This window comes from Danio aesculapii, chromosome 8, assembly GCF_903798145.1.
Source record: "Danio aesculapii chromosome 8, fDanAes4.1, whole genome shotgun sequence".
NCBI classification, from domain to species: domain Eukaryota; kingdom Metazoa; phylum Chordata; class Actinopteri; order Cypriniformes; family Danionidae; genus Danio; species Danio aesculapii.
Genome location: NC_079442.1, coordinates 52,097,443 through 52,119,942, shown reverse-complemented (window position 1 = coordinate 52,119,942; position 22,500 = coordinate 52,097,443). Strand labels below are relative to the sequence as shown.

The 22,500-nt window shown below is 38.0% G+C and overlaps 1 protein-coding gene across 1 annotated transcript in view; it reads right to left on the bottom strand.

Moving 5' to 3' along the window:
• The window catches only part of cltcl1 (clathrin, heavy chain-like 1), a 92,423-nt gene that overhangs the window by 60,470 nt on the left and 9,453 nt on the right, over positions 1–22,500 (bottom strand). The window lies entirely within an intron of this gene.

The window sequence follows — 22,500 nt, the reverse complement described above, 5'->3', positions numbered from 1 at the left end:
AAAAATAATGTAAGAACAAAAGTTATTCAAAAAAGTTTAATAACTAGCCTAAATTAAATTAAAAATGCAAAATTATTTAAAGTCCAAACATTTTAATAATCTTAATAGGTTTAAATTAATTAATTCATTTTAATTTATTAATCAGGGGTCACCAAAGCGGAATGAACTGCCAACATATCCAGCATAAGTTTTACACAGTGGATGGCCTTCCAGCCGTAACCCAGTACTGGGAAACATCCATACACAGTCATTCACACACACTATGGCCAATTTAGTTAATCAGTTCCCCTATAGCGCATGTGTTTTGACTGTGGGGGAACACACAGAAGAAACCCACGCCAACATGGGGAGAACATGCAAACTCCACACAGAAAGCCAACTGGCACAGCTGGGACTCAAACCAGTGACCTTCTTGCTGTGAGACCCCAGTGCTAACCACTGAGCCACTGCTCAAATTCAAATTCATAAATAATAAAAAAAAAAATGAAAATACTCAAAAATAGAAAACATTAAAGTTTTAAGTGAAGTTTCACAAACTAATTTCAAGAGGAGAGGAGCACATGATATGATTGAGCACGCATGGCTTCATTCATTCATTCATTTTCTTTTCGGCTTAGTCCCTTTATTAATCTGGGGTCACCACAGCGGAATGAACCGCCAATTTATCCAGCATATGTTTGATGCAGCGGATGCCCTTCCAGCCGGAACCAATCACTGGGAAACACGCATGGCTTCTCATCTGTAATCAGTAATAATCCAATCAGAGTGACCCAAGCTCACTATAAATGGATCATTTTCTCCCTACTGCTCTATCTATCTTCGTTTTGGAAGAATCCCCCCTTCCACCCCATCTCCTCCTTTTCTAAAGGGGGAGCTCTCGAGACCTACCTAATCTCGGATCCCCTTATATGCTTATTGAGTGGGTGGGAGCCCTGGGCTCAAGTATCTCCGAGCTCAGGGTTCTCTCCCGGGACAGCATGCCATACCTGCCATAAACGCTAAGCATATCTAAGTGGGAACTCTTGAAATGTTTACCTGCATGTCATGTAGTTAAACATGAACGTGTTGCTGTAATTAAAATAACTAAAATAAACATACTTTTGGTCAAAGCGGTTCAGCTGACTTCTAATTCGGTATAGTTCCTGCAATAAAACATCAAGAAATGCCTCAAGATTGAAGATATTTTGAGATGATCTTGGATATTTTCCACATGATGAATTCTGGGCCGTCCAAACACTCAGCGCTGCTTCATTCTGCACATAAAACATGTTGAACTCTGCATTCTTCAGGGGTCAGAAGAGGAGAAACACCGTCATAACGCAAACCTGCTGCCTTACTGGAACACACACTGCTGACACTACAACTACAACAACATGGAGAAACACACACACACACACACACACACACACACACACACACAATGAGAGACATGCACAAAAACACACACAGAATAACAGAGAAAGAGAGAGAGAGACAAACACACTGATACACACACACACACACACACACACACACACACACACACACACACACACAGAAAGAGACTGTGGAACAGTGAGAAACTGCTCATCTTACTGGGGGAGTGTGTGTGCTGCTGTGTGTTAGTGTAACGGAGGCCAGCTGGTGAAGTGCTGTGCAGGTAAACCTCACTCCTCTGACCTCGAATGGTGCTTTAGCGGCAGACGCTGGAGGCCATGGTCGTTAGCCTTTGTCTCGGGAGTTGTAATATTATAATGGAGCGTGAGGGTGAATTTAGCAATGAAGATTGGAGGCAGGATTGGATTAGAACCGCACATCAAGTGCTTTGCCTGACAGGCTGGCCTCGGAGTTGCGCGTCACTCATTTGGGGCCGACGAGTGTGGCGTAACCAATTTTTTTCTCCACCAGAGTTCAAGGGTTGCTGTGTCCAAAAGCAGAGGCTGCTACAACTGCAGCCACACGCATTAACAACGACTCATAACATACAGTATAATGAAATAACTGTTTAGATATGCTTAAAGCCATAATCGTCAGAAATACTAATCGAATTAAGACATGTGGAGTATTCATATTTCAGTCACATTATTGAAGTGCAGTACAGACATGTAAACGACATAACCAAACCATTACCACAGTGTAGGACTTTCAGCTTTGCGACAAAAAACAAAGAAGAAGATTCAGTCTTTAGTCTTTTGAGTTAGTTATGAAGCTATAAACAGTCAAATAACACAGAAGTACTGGGAGAACAGTTTATAGTTTAGATAAAACCACTGATGTTTATGGTAAAGATTAAAATCACCGTCATACGGTTGTAAAGTTGTAAGCAGCAATTACATTATTTAACCAATAGGTGGCGACCACCAGCCATCAAAAATAAGCCACTGAATCATTCTTTAGAAATGATCATCTAGCAATGAAACATGAAGTTTTATGAGTGAATAACTGAATCATTTACTGAAAATGAGAATAAAAATAAATATGAATTGTACAAATTATAATGTTAGATTTTTATATTTAATGTCATCAGCAACAGGAGTGGTAACAGTGGATTTTTCACAGTACAGAATATTTCACTATTTTTATACAGCAGATTATTTCTTCATTTTATTTTTAATAAAATTACAGCTTCTGATAGAGCTGCACGATTAATTGTAAAAAGATCAGGATCTCGATTCGACCCCCTAGAGCAGTGTTTCCCAACCCTGTTCCTGAAGGCACACCAACAGCACACATTTTCAACCTCACCCTAATCAAACACACTTGAATCAACTTATCATAACATCAGAAGAGACTCCAACACCTGAAGTTAATGGGTCAGAAAAGGGGGACATCCAAAATATGTACTGTTGGTGTGCCTCCAGGAACAGGGTTGGGAAACGCTGCCCTAGACGATCTTGATCCAGCATTTGATTCTGTCAATCATATTTTCAAGTTCAGGAGAGAAGCAAAGGCAAGTCTTCACATTGTTTTGCATTCATTGCTCAGCAACGTGGACATCTACAAATGGTGTTGAAGGAGTCACATGCTGTATTTATAAGCTATAATTTACCCCAAAAATGTCATTTCTGTCTTCATGTAATAATGTATTCATTCACGACCACGAAATCACACATGACGTGAGCTGACCATCAGCTGTCACCACAGAGAGGGCGGGCGCGTGCCTGTGAATGAAGTCTACTAGTGAACAGAACATCTATAGGCTGTGAATAACAGGTAATAAAGTTGTAAAAAAACATTCAGTTTGTGGCACAGAGCGATCGTTTGGGAGCCGTGCGGGAAGTATGAACCGCAGTTAGGCCATTTAGTGATTTATAGAGCAGTAATAATACTTTAAAATCTATTCTGAATGTAACTGGGAGCCAGTGTAAAGACCTGAGGACAGGTGTGATGTGCTCTGATTTCCTGCATCTGGTCAGAATTCTGGCTGCAGTGTTCTGGATGAGCTGTAACTGTCTGACTGTCTTTTTGGGAGGGCCCGTGAGGAGGCCGTTACAGTAATCCACCCTGCTGCTGATAAAAGCATGAACAAGTTTCTCTAAGTCCTCACTGGAAACAAAGCATCTGATTCCTGCAATGTTTTTGAGATGATAGTATGCTGATTTACTGACTGCTTTGACATGACTACTGAAACTCAGATCTGACTCCAGAGTCACACCAAGATTCTTGACCTTATTTTTTGTTGTTTGACCCTTAGAGCCAAGGTACGCTTTCACCTTGAGAACCTCATCTCTGTTCCCAAACGCAATCACTTCAGTTTTCTCTTTGTTTAACTGAAGAAAGTTTTGGCACATCCAATTGTTCATTTCATCAATGCATTGGCAGAGGGTGTCAATGGGGCTGTAGTCATTAGGCAGTAAGGCTAGGTAGATATAACTATATATAATATAACTATATAACTATAACTATATAACTATAACTATTCTAGCCTATATAATGTTGAATATAATGCAAGAGGGAATCTGATAATGACAAATGTCTGATTATACCAGTAGAAAAAATGATCCAATAGTATTGTCAATGACAGATTGCAAGCAAATGTCTCAAACATAATAATTCAACATGAGAATTATGAATATTTATATTCTGATGTCATCACTTTACTGTGCATTAATGACCAGGACATATTTGCTGCTCAAGTCCATTATTCAAAGTCTATTCAAAATTTAGCATTTTACCCAACAGTAGACCCACACACACATAGCCTGTTGCTGTTTTACCATATGTTTGAGAAATAATAATAGCCCACTCATATTAACCTTTATTTTACATCTATAGAATCGGGAGAAAATTCTGATCTTTATTTTAAGCAAAAAAATAATAAATTCTCCTTTTAGCCAGAATCGTGCAGCTCTAGCTTCTAATTTCTGTTTGTTAAAACCAAAAGTGTCTTGCAGTGCTGTTTTGGTAAGAAATGGAAAGAAAATGACATTTGTCTCCTCCCATTTTTGGCTGATCTGACAAATGGTCCGATCCGTGACTAAAAAAATCATTATGTGATCCAAACTGTGAGATTTGTGATCCGTTACACCACTAGAGGAAACCCACGACAACACAGGGAGAACATGCAAAATCCAAACAGGAATTTCAACTGGCCCAGCCAGGACTTGAACCACCTTGTGACTCTTGCAACCCAGGCTCATTCTGAGAACGTAGTCCCGTGGACGTTTCTGGGGACCGCGAAATACGTCCTGGGAGGTACGTATTTTTGCAGGTTTTGTTTTCGCGAATCCGCGAGAGGCCGCTGTGCGCGCTATTTCCCGCGCCGTTCTCGCGTAAACCCGCTAGAGGCCGCTGTCGAACGGCCTTCCACCTGTCTGCCTGGATGACAGAATGATTGACCGTGCGACCGGCCAATCGCCTGACCCACCCTCCTCCGTTCCTAAACGCAACCAACGACGATTCACAAAAGCCATCCAGAAAAAGAAAAGCCCTCGTCTGATTTTTACCACGTTTTCGGATTTTGACCACATTCTCACCCTGTGATGAACTTGTTCGCTTCATTTTTTGGTTTTTGTTTTTGTTTTCTTACCTGATTTCTGGAACCGCTCTTCCCCAGACTCACAGCACTAACCACAGCGCTCAATTTAATAAATAATATGATTAAATAAAACAAATATATGTAAATGTGAAAAATATTTAAAAAATAAAATGAAATAATCATGTGAGAATCATTGATAGAGAGGTTAAAGTCTAACAGACAACAACAATGAATGGATGACAATAAAAAGGAAAAACCATTGTGATTATTTTCTTTTCAAAAATTCATGATGCAAGCAACAACTTCAAATAAAGATATGTCAGTGTGTGTGTGTGTGTGTGCGTGTGCGTGTGCGTGTGTGTGTGATAAAACTGGTCCTGTGTCCTGATAAACATGTTTCCTCTTCCTGCCTATAACTTCATTAGCTCGATCTCTATTGGATTACAGCCTTACATCAGCAGCCAATCAGAAGACAGAGAGAAATGACACTCAAAATTACACCTGGCATGAGCAGAACAAAAACAGCAGAATCAAAAACTACACAAACATTAAGGAGCAGTTATTTAAAACGATCAATAAAGGGTATTTTAAGCTTTTGTCATTTGACTGTGCAAAGATTCTGGTCTCCCATGCAGTTTTACAGGCTACTTGTTAATATATAGAGCAATTCCAGCCTTATGGATGTGACATTTGCAGTAAAGACTCAAAACATCGATTCACATAGAAAGTTTATGCTAACATTATACTGAAACATCTGTTTATATTTCCCAGAACAACTGACCACAGAGTTACAGGAGCAAAAAAAATAACAATCTGGAAACATGTTTTGTACTTTAAATGAGGAAAATAAACACGCGTTATGGATGTGACCAAAAAAGTCTGCAGGTTTACAGTTGTGGGAATATAAATTAATATTCCAAAGTAATGCAATGTTTTCTCTTTTCGGTCAACTGGTCAGGCGGTTTCTGTCTCCAGAACATAATTTGCGGGTCATGCTTTCATGCTACAGAAATTATATTGTTGATTAACTTGTGTGGTCAGTATCTGGGCCGGTTTCTACACCTATATGCCAATTTACCCCGCTGACTCCAAAACTGAATTTGCATGCGTTGTTTAGCCATCTCCCCTCCTCCTAAGACAATATAGACAGGACATCTTTGTCTTAATTCAGACTAGAGGTGGGCGATATGACCTAAAATTAATATCACGGTATTTTTCATCTTTTGAACGGTGGCGGTATAATATCATGGTATTACTTTCAATAGCAAAATAATATACATCTCAAGGAAGAACGGACAAAAGAAAGTCTCACTTCTATCACTCTTTAAAAGTTTTGGTTTGGGTCATTGTAAATGCTCAGTCTCGTTATGAGCTGATCTTCATTTCTCTGTGTTGGTGGAATAAAGCAGGCGAGTCAGCCGCACCAATTTATGAGCAGACAGAGCAGGATTCTCGCGATGACCACCAGCGCAATACAGCTCTTTGTTATGAGCCGTAGTTTCAGTGTAAACTTAGTAAAGGTGAGTTTCTTTGGCGATGATGTGTACAGTGTTAGATTTTATATTTAGCGGACATTTGCGCTGAACACGCGGTGAATGCAACGCATCGAGATTCGGGCACCTTCTCCGAAAACACTCGATTGATCTCAGCTGGCGGATCAACATTTACCTCAGGTCATGATCGCTGTCATCTGCGCCATTATTATTATTATAACTTTAGGTGAGGTTTGCAAACCTGTGCACTTTTCACTCTTCAGCCGTTTGTATTTCCTGCAGTAACAAAAGCTCCCTGTTATCTGACAGCGGGAAGCGTTGAGTGATTGACAGCTAATATGAACCAATACAGCAGCAGGGTAGAGCGATTCAGCAAGTTTTTAGAGAAAATCAAATCAGATTGCACTACAACCATTATATTCAGACACACAAATGCTCCCAAATATATTATGAGGGCGCATAGATTACATTTCAGGCGCTCATGCGACCAAAATGGTTGCACTTTCGAGCCCTGTAGTATAAGGACATGTATTCAGACCACAACTGAACGTTTGAAGAAAATTGAATGCCTTATTATTTAGAATTAGCTATTATTGATGTAAATGCAGCCGTTCAAGGCGCATAATTGATTTATTACGGTATTGACGGTATTAGAAAATCCATGTCGTGGCGCAATGTCACACCGGTGATGACTATGACACCGGTGTACCGCCCACCCCTAATTCAGACTTGTGATAAAACTCGCAGACTGCAGACCTCCAATAGGCTCTGCTGACACATGGACTTCTCGAAGACGCTGTATGACTGCAGATTAACCAGCACATCTCAATAAAGGAATTCTGCTTGTTTTGAGTCTCCTGGACTGGGTTCTCTTCTATATTCACTCATTTATTTTTTTAACAACACTGTACACAACATACTCTGTAGAAATTCTGTCAATTAAACCGCACAACCCAAAAGAAACAATAATAATCAAAAGGGTAAGAGTTGACTCTCTATAAAACAAAAATGACTGGTTTTATTTTATTTAATATTTTCACATTTATGAGGAAAAAGTGTCATTATGGATGTGACATCTCTCCGTTATGGATCTGACAGATGTTAAATTGCCACACCACTTGTGTGATTTTGGTTAATCAAACGGAATAGTTTGAAAACATTGACGGATGCATTGAGTATTTCTAAAGTACTGTAAAATACTAGCTCAAAAAAAAAACAGAAACAGATTTTTTTTCATGGCAAGGTTGACATTTGCATGTAATTGCTCTATATTATAATTTACCGCCAGATCCATAAACAAATTGCGTTTTTTGGCTTCACAAAACCATCAAGTTCCACTGTTACACAGCAAACGAAGTTATTGATCACTCAAACCTCAGACTTAAAACTACATAAATATTCAAAAATTTTGTTTTACAAAAAAAAAATTTATAAACCACTGCCTATGTGTCGACTTTTCACATGCATTATAAAAAACAAACCCAAGAAAATTACAACAAGAAATCAAAAGGCTTTAATGGGTGTTTTGTTTTTTTCTGAACGCTATCTTAAAGGGCACATAGTTGACCTCTTTTTTATGATTTAATATTAATATTCTGGTTCTTCTGAGTGTGCCAGTTTAGGTTCAGTTTAAAACACAATTCAGATTTATTTATTATAATGTGTTAAAAAGTGTCATGTTGGGGGCGTGTCCACAGCTCGCTGATTTAGGGGTGTGTTGCTTCACATGTAAATTAGTTTCAGCTTCCCGCCAACGTAACATGGGGGACGGGGTCATGAGCTCACCCGCTCTGCGTTTCCAACAGAGTCTGACAGGCAGACGGAGAAGGAGAGAGAGGATCACCATTCAGTCATACATATACGACTCAGACACAGACCAAGCAGAGAGAACAAAATCATTTGTGTCTTTGTACAGTTTTACAGCCAACTGTGTGCTAGTTTCAAGTGCCGAGCTTGTACACAGAAACTAATAACCACGCACACTGAATTAACTTTGACTGAGGCACCGGATGCGCCGCTCGAAGCCGCAACACGAAACTCTCTGTGGCGCGGCAGAAACATGAAGTGTCCCGAATCGTCGCGCCACGCATTTTAGAATTCTAAACAGGTTTCTGCAGCGGTCCGCGGCGCCCAGCCGTCGACTTGAGTGTACCCTGATAGAAACCGATGTTTAGAACTCTAAAACGCATGCTAGTTAAGATCACAGGGAGCTTCTGGAATCGCGAGAAATGTAAACGGCTGAAGTATAAGGTAGACTCAATGAGAAGCACACATGTTTGCAAACCTACCTAAAGATACAACCAATAATTCCGATTAGAGCGATAATGTGGAGAATATTGATCTTGTGTTGAGCCCAATGAGCCTTGCATCTAAAAATAGAGCTAGCGTGTTCCTTTAGTGATATCGCTTCAACTCACGCTGAAAATGGCGGACGTGAATTAACAAACTGAGGATATGATGATGCGCCTGTCAATCAATATTGGTGGGCGGGGGGACCGCTCTCCTACGTAAAGTTGCGGTCGATTTGAAAACCGCTCCAATTGGTCCACCGTTTTTTATGTTGTTAAATTGAAAAAAAAAGCACTGGGTGTGTTTATATCACCCCAATATGATGCTCTATACACCATACATGCACATATGTCTGTCCAAACAGCTTGAAAAGTAGATTTTTTACCATAGGTGCCCTTTAATGTACAAGTGGCTCAAGCTCACCAGAACCAGTGGACGTGCAACAACTTTAATCATAAGGTAAACGCAAAACAACAGTTTTCATCTAGAGCTCCTTTAGGGAACTCCACACTTACTCATCGGGCTCATTGGACTTTTGGCTAGCTAAGCTTACATGCATTCACCACGCGCACACACTCCACGCAGTGAAGGGGCGTGACCAGACGTGCTGTAATGTTATAACAGAGGAGGCTAAAATGGCTTCCAAATGCTGCTTTTCCACAGAGCTTGTTCTGTTTCTGTATTTTGGGCTTCCAAAGGACACGACACAAAGAGAGAAGTGGTTACCGTTTAATTTTAATTATGTTGAAGAGAATTACAACCAAAAAAAAGATATAGCGCTAGCATTTGACAAAGGACAGCTTCCAGAATCTCTCCCAGTTCAGTGCTGGATTCAGCTAAAACTTCTCCAACCAACGAAGCTGTGGATTGTAACCCACAACCTGCAGGTATTTTTATTTGTTAAAATTGATCAACTACAGGTACAGTGTCTATTGTTAACAGTATGTTGTAGCGAGGATGTAAACAAGGATGTAAATAATGGGAAATGCTGTTTGGCACTGCTAACAATCTAGCTACACATTCATATTTATCCATCAAACCCCTGTAAACACACAATCTTCACCAGCACTGCAGTGTCTCTCTATGCGGACGCTTTCCCTGCGTTGAACATCTCAAATAACAAACTCGCAAAAGATATGTGAACATTTTATATTACTTGCACATGCTTATAACCCAAATGTATGTGAAAGACACTTGTCAGATTATATTGTAGAGAGCAGGCGCTGTCACGGTTGCAGGTTTGTGCGCTTTCTGGAGTATCTGTTTTGTCACATGGGTTTGTGTTGTTTGGTTGTCCACGTATATTTGTTTGGTCACGTGTTATGACGGCACTCAGCTGTTTGATTTGATCACCAGCTGAGGTTCATTAGTGTGCCTATATCTTGGCTACGTTTCTATGTTTACTTGTCAGTTCGTTGTGTTTGCCTATGTGAGTCTGTATGTGCTCAGGACTAAGAGGAGTGACTGCTGGACTTCGTTTCGCCTATCTGTTCCTGCCCCAGTATCCCAGTGTCCTGATTTATCATCAGCGTTTTACGAGACGTCTTTCCGGATTCAAACCCAAGCGATTTTTCACTGGCGTCGAACAAAAGAGTATGCAAAATCACTCCTTGATATTAGATGGCGCTACACAACTTGAAGCTTCTGACACCCGCTTGTAACAGAAGAAGAGAGAAAGTTGACACGCTCGTTGTTAAAGTTACTGGCGACTCGAACAAGCATGGATGGTTCAAGCAGCAGCTCCAGCTCTAGCGATAAAGAAATGATTATTGTTCACAATTAATTGCAGAATGTGCAGAATTACTTCATGAGAAAGATTTGGTTCAAACCAATCAGCGCGCTCTATTGTGTATGAGGTACAACTTCATTAATATGCATGATAGCTTCGAAGACTGTTTTTATCTGTTACAGTGTTCAGACGGCAGAGAGACGCCACGTTGTGTTGCCAAAACAAGTGAAAGAAGAAGAATTGTTTGGAGACACGGGTTATCTGTGTTGCGTTTTTAAACATGCTGCAACTAAGGTTTTGTTTTCATTTCCCCGCTATGAGAGCGCAGCTAGACTCAAGTGAAAAATCCACTGTAAATGTGGCCCTCTGAGTATAAACATGTAAACACCTTAATTAAACTATTACTGCCATGTAGGATTTTTGCCACATTTTGTGACATGATAGTCTATACCAGGGGTCACCAAACTTGTTCCTGGAGGGCCAGTGCCCTACAGATTTTAGCTCCAACTCTAATCAAACACACCTGAACAAGCTAATCAAGGTCTTACTAGGTATACTTGAAACATCCAGGCAGGTGTGTTAAGGCAAGTTGGAGCTAAACACTGCAGGGACACCGGCCCTCCAGGACCGAGATTGGTGACCCCTGGTCTATACACACGGCTTTCTGACGCTACCTACCTAGTGCATATAAGTTACAGAGAAATGCAGAGACTTTTTGCTCCCAGTTGCCGTACGGTATCAAACATTTCATTAAAACTACACTTCTCCAGCAGTTCCTCGCATCCAATATCTGGTTTGTCACGGGGGCATGCATGAAATGTTCCTGAATGAAAGTGCCAAACTGCAGTTAAAATTAAATAATTTGGCAAGTAATTTGATTACTGATGTCTATGTAAACAGTCACAGTCTTTCTGTCCTGCGTCTGTGAGTTTGTATTGCCCATGTGAAAATCAGCGAGTGCCCAAACTGAAACTCCCATTTTTATGCAAAATCTTCCCTCTATCCCTCCCCCGACGCTTTTTTCAAACTAGAGGTGTGAAAACACCCTGCTGAAACATGGGGGTTTCGTGGCCCTTTAAAAATACACTGTGGACCACCCTTTTAAGACTATTTTTATGCACTCATTATATAATGCCAGAATGACAATATAATATCATCACAATGCAAGTACACTCTACCAAAGAGCACATCATATTTTATTCTTAAGAATATTTCACTGACTTATAGTCATTTTAACAAGTTAATATTGAGGCTTTGGAATCAGAATGTGAAAACGCATATCCTAAATAAATAAATGTTAACAAAAAAGTGCAAGGTAAAGAGTAACAGAGGCTGCGATATCTACTACCAGATCTATTTTCAGCTGTCAGACACACACATGAAAATATACTATAGTAATTTATAGCAAATACTATAGTGTTCTATAAACCATACTGACACTGACATCTCCAATAAAGACAGAGATGATGCACAATCAGCTAGAATGGGGTTTTTTGTATGGGCGATATATATTGCATTATCAAAAATGATTGAGGACATGTCCATGTGTTGTCTATATAAGTCCATATATTGATTACTGTGCAGGCCTCATAGGGAGTATATTTTTACAGTTTTTCTAAATCAAATACATGCCTCCTTGGTAAGCAGAAGAAACTTCAAAATCGTAACTATTCCAGTCAAAACAATCCAGCAGTGCATGAACTCAAACACACGTTCAAGACATAAAGCTGAGCTGCAAGAGGCCCAAAGTCCCGTCGGCTGCAGATTCTTGGCATTCTTTCACCAAACTGCACCGGCTGAGCGTCTCACAGCAGAATACAAACACACAGGGGCAGAAACCTACACAAAACATGGAGGAACTGAGAAGGAAATTCTATGCTAGAAAATTACACATATTACAGCAGAATATGATGTGAAATAGAGCTACACAACAGATCAAAAAAGTCTAGAGTATTTTCTATGCAATGTTCATATTTATATACATTCATTCAAGATTCATATATTCCTCACTTTTTTTCAGAGTGCACTGAAATAAAAATTCTAGGCTGGGCTGTTATAGGTCAGAATTAGAGATGCCAAATGCATCACTAAATTATCGTTATCACAATAATGGTAAATGCAATATTCATATCGCAAAGAGGTGCAATGCATACATTTGTTTTAGGGATGCACCAAAATGAAAATTCCGAAGCATAAAGCTGTTATATGTTGGAATTAAGGCAGCTAAAATTGCTAAATTATTTTTATTGCAATACCGGTATATGCAAAATTCACATTGCAGAGAGTTGCAATAAGTCATTCTTTTTAGGAATCCACTGAAATGAAAATTCAGGGCTGAATTCAGGATGACTGAAGCGCAATGGTCTTATATGCTGGCATTAGAGCTTACACATCATACTGAAAAAGTATCATTATCGCGATAATGGTATATGCGATATTCATATCGTAGAGCTGTGCAATAAATTCCTTTTTTTAGGGATGCACCAAAACTAAATTTCTAGGATAATTTCGGGGTTAGGGCTGCACGATATATATCGACATCAGCGACCTTCCTGCTGTATATATATATATATATATATATATATATATATATATATATATATATATATATATATATATATATATATATATATATATATATATATATATATATATATATATATATATATATATATATATATATATATATATGAGCAATATCACACAGTGCAATATGGCTGTATATCAGCACTGGGAGGTGTGCCTTGTGCCTTAGTGTCCCACCAGTGATAATATGCAGCCACATCGCACTGCTACTCGTGTGATCTTGCGTTTATATAACAGTTCGACGACACGTATGTATATTAAAAAAAAAAAAAAAAAAAAGTCTAAAATTCCTTTTATATTAGGAACTACTTTCCTCCTCCATTCATTCACATCTGCAGCTGACGTCAGAACAGCAGAAGCTGTTACTAATTCACCAATGTTACTTTAGAGCTAGTGTTTGAATGATTCTCTAGCACAGGCATGGGCAAACTCGATCCTCAATGGCCGGTGTCCCTGCAGAGTTTTGCTCCAACACTAATCAAACACACCTGAACACCCTAATTAGTGTCTTCAAGATCACTAGAAAGCTACAAGCAGATGTGTTTGATTAGGGTTGGTGCAAAACTATGCAGGACACCGGCCCTCCAGGATCGAGTTTGCCCATCCCTGCTCTAGCATAATGTCCAGTGTTGTGCAAGTTACTTCCAAAGTGTAATACACTACAGATTACTTGTTACTGTTATTTAAAAGTAATCCTTACATTACAATATTACTGTTTAAAAATTGTAATATGTTACAATTATCTTACTTTTTAGTTACTTTCACCAAAATAACTACAGAATTAGAACTTAACATTCTAAAATTACTAAATGTACCGCAGAGCATTTTACATCCAGTAGAAAGTGATATGATGTAGCAGAATGACTGTGAGCTATTCAGACTACTAACAATATAAGATATAATTGGCAACGTGAAGGCTCAAGACAATGCAAGAAAGGATGACAGGCAGAATCACAAATGATCTAAGTCTGTTAAAAGTATGGTAGAGGTAAAGTGATTATCTGGTAATATCTGTGAATAGCTAGGCTATATTCATATTGGACACAACAGGCCTATATGTAAACTCCAATGCCATAGACAAGATGCAGATTTTTTTTTCTTATTGTTGCCATTATTCTATTCACTGTAAATTCAGGTTCACAACACAAAACGGTCATGCACAAAGTGAGCATGATGAACATCTTTCTCAATATAATGCTCGTGCACCGATTTCCTGTTTGTGGACAAAACTGCTTGTGAGCTCTCAATTATACGCCGCTCGCGTGCAAATTCTCACGCTCTCTCAAACATGCACTGCACAAATTTTCTTGCGCGCTCTCAGTACACTGCTCGCTCAGTGAGATTATATGCAGACTCACAATTCGTGTCTTGTGTTCCCTCTTCCTTTCGTGCTTTTTGATAGGATTTATATTGGTGCACTATTTATTAACAATAACCAAAATACTAAAATACACTTACATGTTACATTTTTAATCTAATAAACCATGACATGTTTGGCTGCATGTTATATGAGATATTTCCAGTTTCAAACACTTAAAGACACAGAGAATAGACGTTGAATGTAAAGAATACATTTTATTTAAAAAATATTTATTTAACATCCAAAAGGTGCACCATCCTAATCAAATAGAAAACATTTAAACAAAAATATAACTAATGCAAGCAGAAATATAACTGTGATAAAACATAAGGAAACACTTGACAAGGTATTATAGCCTACTGTACTATTCACTCTTCAAATAAATCTCTCTATCAATCTCATTTTATCATGTCAACTAAAATAAAGTGAACACGTCTCTGCTGTCTTTCACACTGTTGATGAGACTGTGGATGACATTTTCCCTGTCATGTACAGTGTTTTGAACAGTACTACAGTAAAGCACTTTAATTAATCTGTTGTGGTAATACTATAGTTGCTATGGTAACACAAGTGTAATATAAACAAATAACCCAGTGCTTTTTTTTTTTTTTTACAATATATGGTATATTATTCTACAGTTCACCACACTTTACTGTAGTAAAACTACACTTTGTATTTCAATTAATCAGTTCACTATTCTTAAATCTATAGTATGCTGAAGCATTCATTATTAACAATTTGTAAATAATACTAGCCTAAAACATAGGCAGTATATCTAACACTCAAAAACACTAGTATTTATTATAGAATTTACCTAAAGGGCACCTATGGTGAAAAATTTACTTTTCAAGTTGTTTGGACAGACATATGTGCATGTATGGTGTATAGACCGTCATATTGGGGTGAAATAAACCAATTGGTGGACCAATTGGAGCGGTTTTCAGATCGACCGCAACTTTACATAGGAGTGCGGTCAGTGTGTTCGCTAGGATCATCAATCATCATCAAATGTGATCAAGAGTGAGTTTTACATGTTTAAAATGTTTTAAAACAGAGCACATGTGTAATGAATTACAGCGATTTACTGTTTGACTTCATCAGCACAGCCCCATGTCAGAACAATTATAAACGTTAAATTCAGTCCCGGTTTGTGGACGTTAAATCAGGTTTATTTTGTACATTAACATAACAGATATTCATACAGCAGTGGAGATTAACCTGTATCCTGTCACATTTGCGTGCAAAAAGCTAAACAGGCGCTCTGTCTGTCTGTGTGTGTGTCTGCTGCGGTGTGTGTGTGCGCGCATGAACTTTGTGTGACCCTGCCATGCAACTGCACAATAAATACTCATTGATAAAGTTCTTACTGTAGTATTTCTCACAAACGCTATGTGAGATCTGCTTCCTTTAAGTCTGTCTGTTGTCTGACGCTGCCTAGGGAGGAGATTAAGGCACGCAGAAAGGCACGTAGAAATGGTGGGCAGGGAGGACTAGCCTTAAAGGCGCAGTACACCAAAACCGCCACCCAGTGAAAAAATGTATAAATAGGAATTCAATAAAAGTTATAATGAAAAATCTGATGGGTGTTTTGAGCTGAAACTTTACAGACACATTCTGGAGACACAAAAGACTTATATTAAATCTGAAAAAAGGGCTAACCTAGGTGCTCTTTAACTTTTTAGTGTTTCGTGTATTGTTAATAAATAGTGTAGCGATATGAACCATATTAACATTCTTGGGATAAACAACTGAACAGGAGGATCTCTCGAGAGAAAAAGCATGAAAGGAAAAGGAAACATGAGGCACAAATTGTGAGTCTGCATCATCTGATGGAGCGAGAGCAGATCATTCGCACGTGAGCAGTGTTTTGAGTGCGTGCGACTGCGAGAAATTTTGTGGTCGAGCAGTTTTGTCCACGAACAGAGGAAAGCGGCGCGTGAGCAAAAAGAGTCGCTCGCTCGTATTACATGAATGAGCTCTCGACCATATGCACGTACGTCCATCTCGCCAATGTAATGTCTTCTGCCATTTTCATCTATTTGCCGCTCTTCCGCTGCGCGTCAGGCTTTAACGTTACTGTGAACTGAGAAGAGCCAATAGCCTCGGACATCGAGCTCAGAGGCTGAAATCATTCCGCGTTCAAAGTAAAAAGTTCCAATACAGTGTTGCCAACTTAGCAATTTTGTAGCTAGATTTATCAACTTTTCATACTAGCATAGCAACTTTATTTTCAAGCAGCTAGCAACAGATTTAGCAATTTTTAACATTTATTTGTCAACTTTTAGCAACTATTGACTCAAAAGCGACTCAGAGCAGTGGCTGCAGGCTCAACTCAACACACACATCACATTCAAATTAAATTGCTATCTTATGTCTTTCATTACTGTTAATTTACTGATATTTGTATTACTGATATGTTCTGATAACAAGTATAATTGTTGGTAATTTAGGTAGCAATAAATTCCATTAGTGCTATAATTGTTGTCACTTTCACAAATGTGTTAAATTCACAAGTTAAAAAAGTACACAACCTATGACTGTTTGAAGAATGTAACTCTTCATTATCAGCGTTAAATATTTTTTTAAAATTCTTATCAGAAAGTGTTTGTATTTTACAAATACTCAACTATATTTTTCATTCAAATCTAAATGGACATCTTTCAAATAATGTTTTATGCTGAGATGGCCAGTCAATTTGAGAAAACATTCATTATTTTGTAAACTACATAAAGATGTAGTTTTGAGTTGCGATTACGCAATGATGTCATCACGCAAAGTAATATCTTAAAGGCCACCTATGGTGAAAAATTCACTTTTCAAGCTGTTTGGACAGACATATGTGCATCATATTGGGATGATATAAACACACCCAGTCATATAAACAAGACCAGACGTGCTCAAAGCAACCGGGAATAAAAGGTGTGTTCAGTTTGCTAGGTTCATCAATCATCATCAAATGTGATCAAGAGTGAGTTTCACATGTTTAAAATGTTTTAAAACAGAGCATGTGTGTAATGAATTATAGTGATTTAGCTGAGTTGTGTGTCTGCTGCGGTGAGTGTGTGCGCTTGTGTGACTCTGCGATGCAACTGCACAATAAATACTCATTGGTAAAGTTCTTACTGTAGTATTTCTCACAAACGCTACCTGAGATCTGCTTCCTTTAAGTCTGTCTGTTGTCTGATGAAGCCGAGGGAGGAGACTGAGGCACGCAGAAAGGCACGTAGAAACGGTGGGCGGGGAGGACTGGCCTTAAAGGAGCAGTACACCAAAACCGCCACCCATTGAAAAAATGTATAAATAGGAATTTAATAAAAGGTATAATAAATAATCTGATGGCTGTTTTGAGCTGAAACTTTACAGAAACATTCTGGAGATGCAAAACACATATTAAATCTGAAAAAAGGGCTAACCTGTGTGCCCTTTAATATGTTGTAATATGTTAATAAGAACCTATTTATTGTGCATCTGGATGTAATGTTTTAATATAATATAATACACGGCGCCTCAGAGAGTAGCGACAAGATGGGCTTACGCTTGTCAGATACTACACGATGACGTCACTGACATGCAAATTAGTACGTGACGTCATCTGGCAACATTTAGCTACTTTTCGGACAGGCTTTAGCTACTTTTCATTGGAAATAGTTGGCAACACTGTTCCAATAGCCAGAGGAAGATTAATGACAACGAGCGTATATTCACTAACCACGAACAGGAAATAGAACTTACTTGCTGTATTTTTTATTTGTTAATGTCTTGCGGGCAAAAAGCTTGTTTTAACGGACGTGTTACTGAACATGTACAGAGTAAAATATTACTGAAAATGTATAAGTAATGCCTTACACTACTGCGTTACAGGAAACAAAACAGGTGATTTTGCTCACATTTTAAGATTATAAGGCTGAAAGGCATAAAATGCCATCAGTCTACAGATATTTCTCTTTTCAATATTACAGTCTATGACAGTCTACAGTATTTGTCTGTTGCATTTGGAATATCACAATAATTAACCCTGAAAAAAGCAGCGCACTCACTACCAGACTGCTGTTGTTTGCGGTACGGAAAACCGCTGAACACATTTTTTGTTTCTTTCTGCCAACACAACACACATTCCTGATGAGTCCCATCCCACACTCAATACACTACAATTATATGGTATAAATACAGCACTACAACATACAAAAGAGAGAGATCGACTTACCAGCTTAATAATGATTTGATCAGCTGTAGTTAGAAATTACCCCATTTTAATCGTCTAAAGGTTTATTATCCAACCTTGTCGCCATCTTGTGGATAGACAACATCAACCATCTTTGGTCTGCTCAGTATAGCAAGCTAATGGGCGCTGATGCGCTGTTTCTCCGAAATTATGAACATTTAAAATAGGCACTATCCTTATAAACAAACTGCATAGTTGCAATCTAAACAACTACATTCTCAACTAAAAAAGCTTTAAAAGTACATTATGTTGTCCAATAGTGGTAATATTTGTCAAACTGTGGAGTAATACACAAGGGTGAAGAGGCGGTTACTGGCAGAACATCACACGGCGATCAGCCAATCAGATTTAAGAACCAGACAGAACTGTTATAAATATATAAATATATTTATATATATATACACACACACACACACACACACACACACACACACAAACACAACATAGACCGCAAAATTATCATGAAAGCCATAATTCTATAGGCAATACTCATATTTCAGATAGTCGCAATACAACATGTTTTAGGGATGCACCTAAATGAAAATTCTGGGATGCATTATATGCTACATTAGCACTGCACAACATATAAAAAAGTATCGTTATCGCAATAATATTATATGCAATATTCATATCTCAGAGAGATGCAATAAATTACATTTTTCAATATGCACCAAAATTTAAATTCTTAGATTAATCTGGAATTGTCGACGCTTAATGGCCTTATATGTTGGAATTACGGTGGCACTGCGGCATGGCTCAGTGGTTAGCACTGTAGCCTTACAGCAAATAGATTACTGTTTTGATTCCAGAGTTTGTATGTTCTGGGTTTCCTCCACAGTCCAAACACATGCGCTACAGGTGAATTGGATGAACTAAATTGGCTGTAGTGTATGTGTGTGTGTGTGAATGTGAGTGTGTATGGGTGTTTCCCAGTACTAGATTGCTGATGAAAGGGCATCCGCTGTATAAAACATATGCTGGAATAGTTGGCGGTTCATTCCGCTGTTGCATCTTCTGATAAAGCCGAAGGAAAATTAATGAAAGAATGAATGTCGGAATTAGGCCTGCAAAACTTATTGCTAAATTATTGATATTGCAATCATTCTAGATGCAATATTCATAATAGGTGCAATAAATAACAGTTTTTGTTTTCAGGATGCACCAAAATGAAAATTCTTGGATGAATGTGTTGGATGCAAAATTGATCGCTAAATGATTGTTATTGCAATAATGGTATATACAATATTCATACCACAGAGAGAGGCACACTGAAAAAAATGATTCAAAGATGATTGCTTGGATTTACTAATTTTTTTTTAAGTTAAGGGCTTGTAAACAATTTATTTGGGCTGAATTTAAACAAACAAATTAAGTTAAACATTACTCAATTTAATTTGTTTGTTTAAATTCAACCCAATTCAATTGTTTCCAACAGTTTTGCATTGCAGTGCATCATTTTTTTCAGTGCACACAACATATCGAAAAAGTATCGTTTCTCTAGGGGATATGTTATATTGCAAGTTCACTACGGCAATACTCAAAAGAAATATCACACATTTTCCCAGTATCTTGCCGCCCTGGAGCAGTCAGAGATATAAATGTGACGCAGCATCTGCTTTCAATCAGCTGAAGAGTGAGTTCCAGATGTGTGTTTGGAGGAATCAGCGTATAGTGTGAATGACAGAGAAAACACTTGTGGAAAAGGTGAGGCCGGGACAAGCACACAATCACACACACAAACCCTCACACGTCTCTGTCCTGTAAAATATTCTCAGTGCTGTGTAGAATGAAACTTCATTAGCACTCCACTCTCAGGACAAAATAACACTGGCCTATTGTTTCCCACCACAGAATACACGCTGGAGAACAACTGTAATACAGGATATACAGTGAAGGGCAAAAGTATTCACCCTCCTGTGCAATATTTATTCTTTGATAGTTGATAGATAGTGATATTTAACAGAATTAGGAATTGTTCACAGTATTTCCAATATTCCTGTAATAATTCTGACTTCAACTATATAAATGAAGAAAGTTTTAACATTCTGGTCTGCTGGAAAGAATTTCACACACACAAAAATAAAAACAATAATTATTTTGCTACTATTTTTTTATTTAATTTACTTATTATTTACTTATTTTATTATTTTCTTTATCTGTTTGCTCATTTGTTTTTCTGTTATATGTCATTTATGTACTATTGTTTGGATTTGTGTACTTTTTATTTGCAGGTATGTTCAAATATGTTATCAAACTCACATATACAGTGCAAAAGGACTGCTGACACTTATTATTATTAAACCCTCTGAATTATTACCCCCCCTCCACACACACACACACACACACACACACACACACACACACACTTTTTTGTTTAAAGGAGAGAAGATTTAATCAACACATTTCTAATCATAATAGTTTTCATAACTCATCTCTAATAACTGATTTATTTTATCTTTGTCATGATGACAGTAAATAATATTAGACTAGATATTCTTCAAGACACTTCTATTCAGCTTAAAGTGACACTTAAAGGCTTAACTAGGTTAATTAGGTTAACTAGGCAGGTTAGGGTAACTAGGCAAGTTATAATGATGGTTTGTTCTGTAGACTTCATTCAAAGGGGGGTTAATAATTCTGACTTCAGCTGTGTGTGGGCAAGGGTTAAGTATTTATTTACATTCATAAAAATGTTCAAATAAAGTAGAAACTGCACTTTTGTATATTGTGAATGTTATTCATTTGTGTTTTATAAATAAAGTAAAAAAAATAATATTCATATATAATAAAAACAATTTAATTCTACATGCACAACTTTACCTATTATTTTTTAGTTTCACTGAGATATCAATATAGTTTTTATTACCAGTTTCTTTCTTGTGCCTTTATTATTAATATTTTTGATTTATCTTTATTTTATTCCATTTTATTGTGGGATTTTGCAGTGATAAAACTGACTGCATTCTCCATTTCCACCTGGGGATACTCTTCCCGAGGCCCTCAAACTATGCAGAGTCACTGATTCGATCCAAGACCAACGACGAGATGATCCCAAGGTTTCCATATCCTGGACCAGGCCGAATCCTGAGCAGCTACTGTGGTGGTCATGGAGGAGTGGAGAACATGAGACGGATTCCTGTGACGCTCCAGAGACAGACGAGTCTTCGCTGAGGCCAGCTTCCAGCCTCCGCCGCTGAGACTGCAGCTCTGCACAAGACGTTTGGCCAGCGGAGAAATTAAAATGGTCGTGCCCAACTGAGCCTGGTTTCTCTCAAGGTTTTTTTTCTTCACTTCCGCCATTAGTGAAGTTTTTTTTCCCTCTCCGCTGTCGCCACTGGCTTGCATGGTTCGGGATCTGTAGAGCTGCGCATCGTTGGATTTGCTCTTCAATACTTAGACTCTCAGTAGTGATTATTAAACCACACTGAACTGAGCTCAACTGAACTGAACTTAAACACTACAAACTGAACTACACTGTTCCTATTTACTGTGACCTTTTATGTGAAGCTGCTTTGACACAATCTACATTGTATAAGCGCTATACAAATAAAGGGGAATTGAACTGAACTGTAAACATAAGCAAAAGCTGGATTAAGTGTGCATGTCTAATTTTGGATACAGCAATACGGACCTAAAAAAAAAAGTGGAAACATGTTTTTCCATTTTGGTTGTTTATTTAAATGACAACAGCATTTTTGAGGCCTGGAAACTAGTTTCCAAGTGCACATGTTAGAAAATTATCTACATTATTACATTTGATTTTAAATATATGTCTATCGTTTTTATAAATTCAGATTTTTCACTTTAATTATTTTATTTTAACATGTTAAACAAGTTTTAAAAAATCTTAACTGAAATTATATA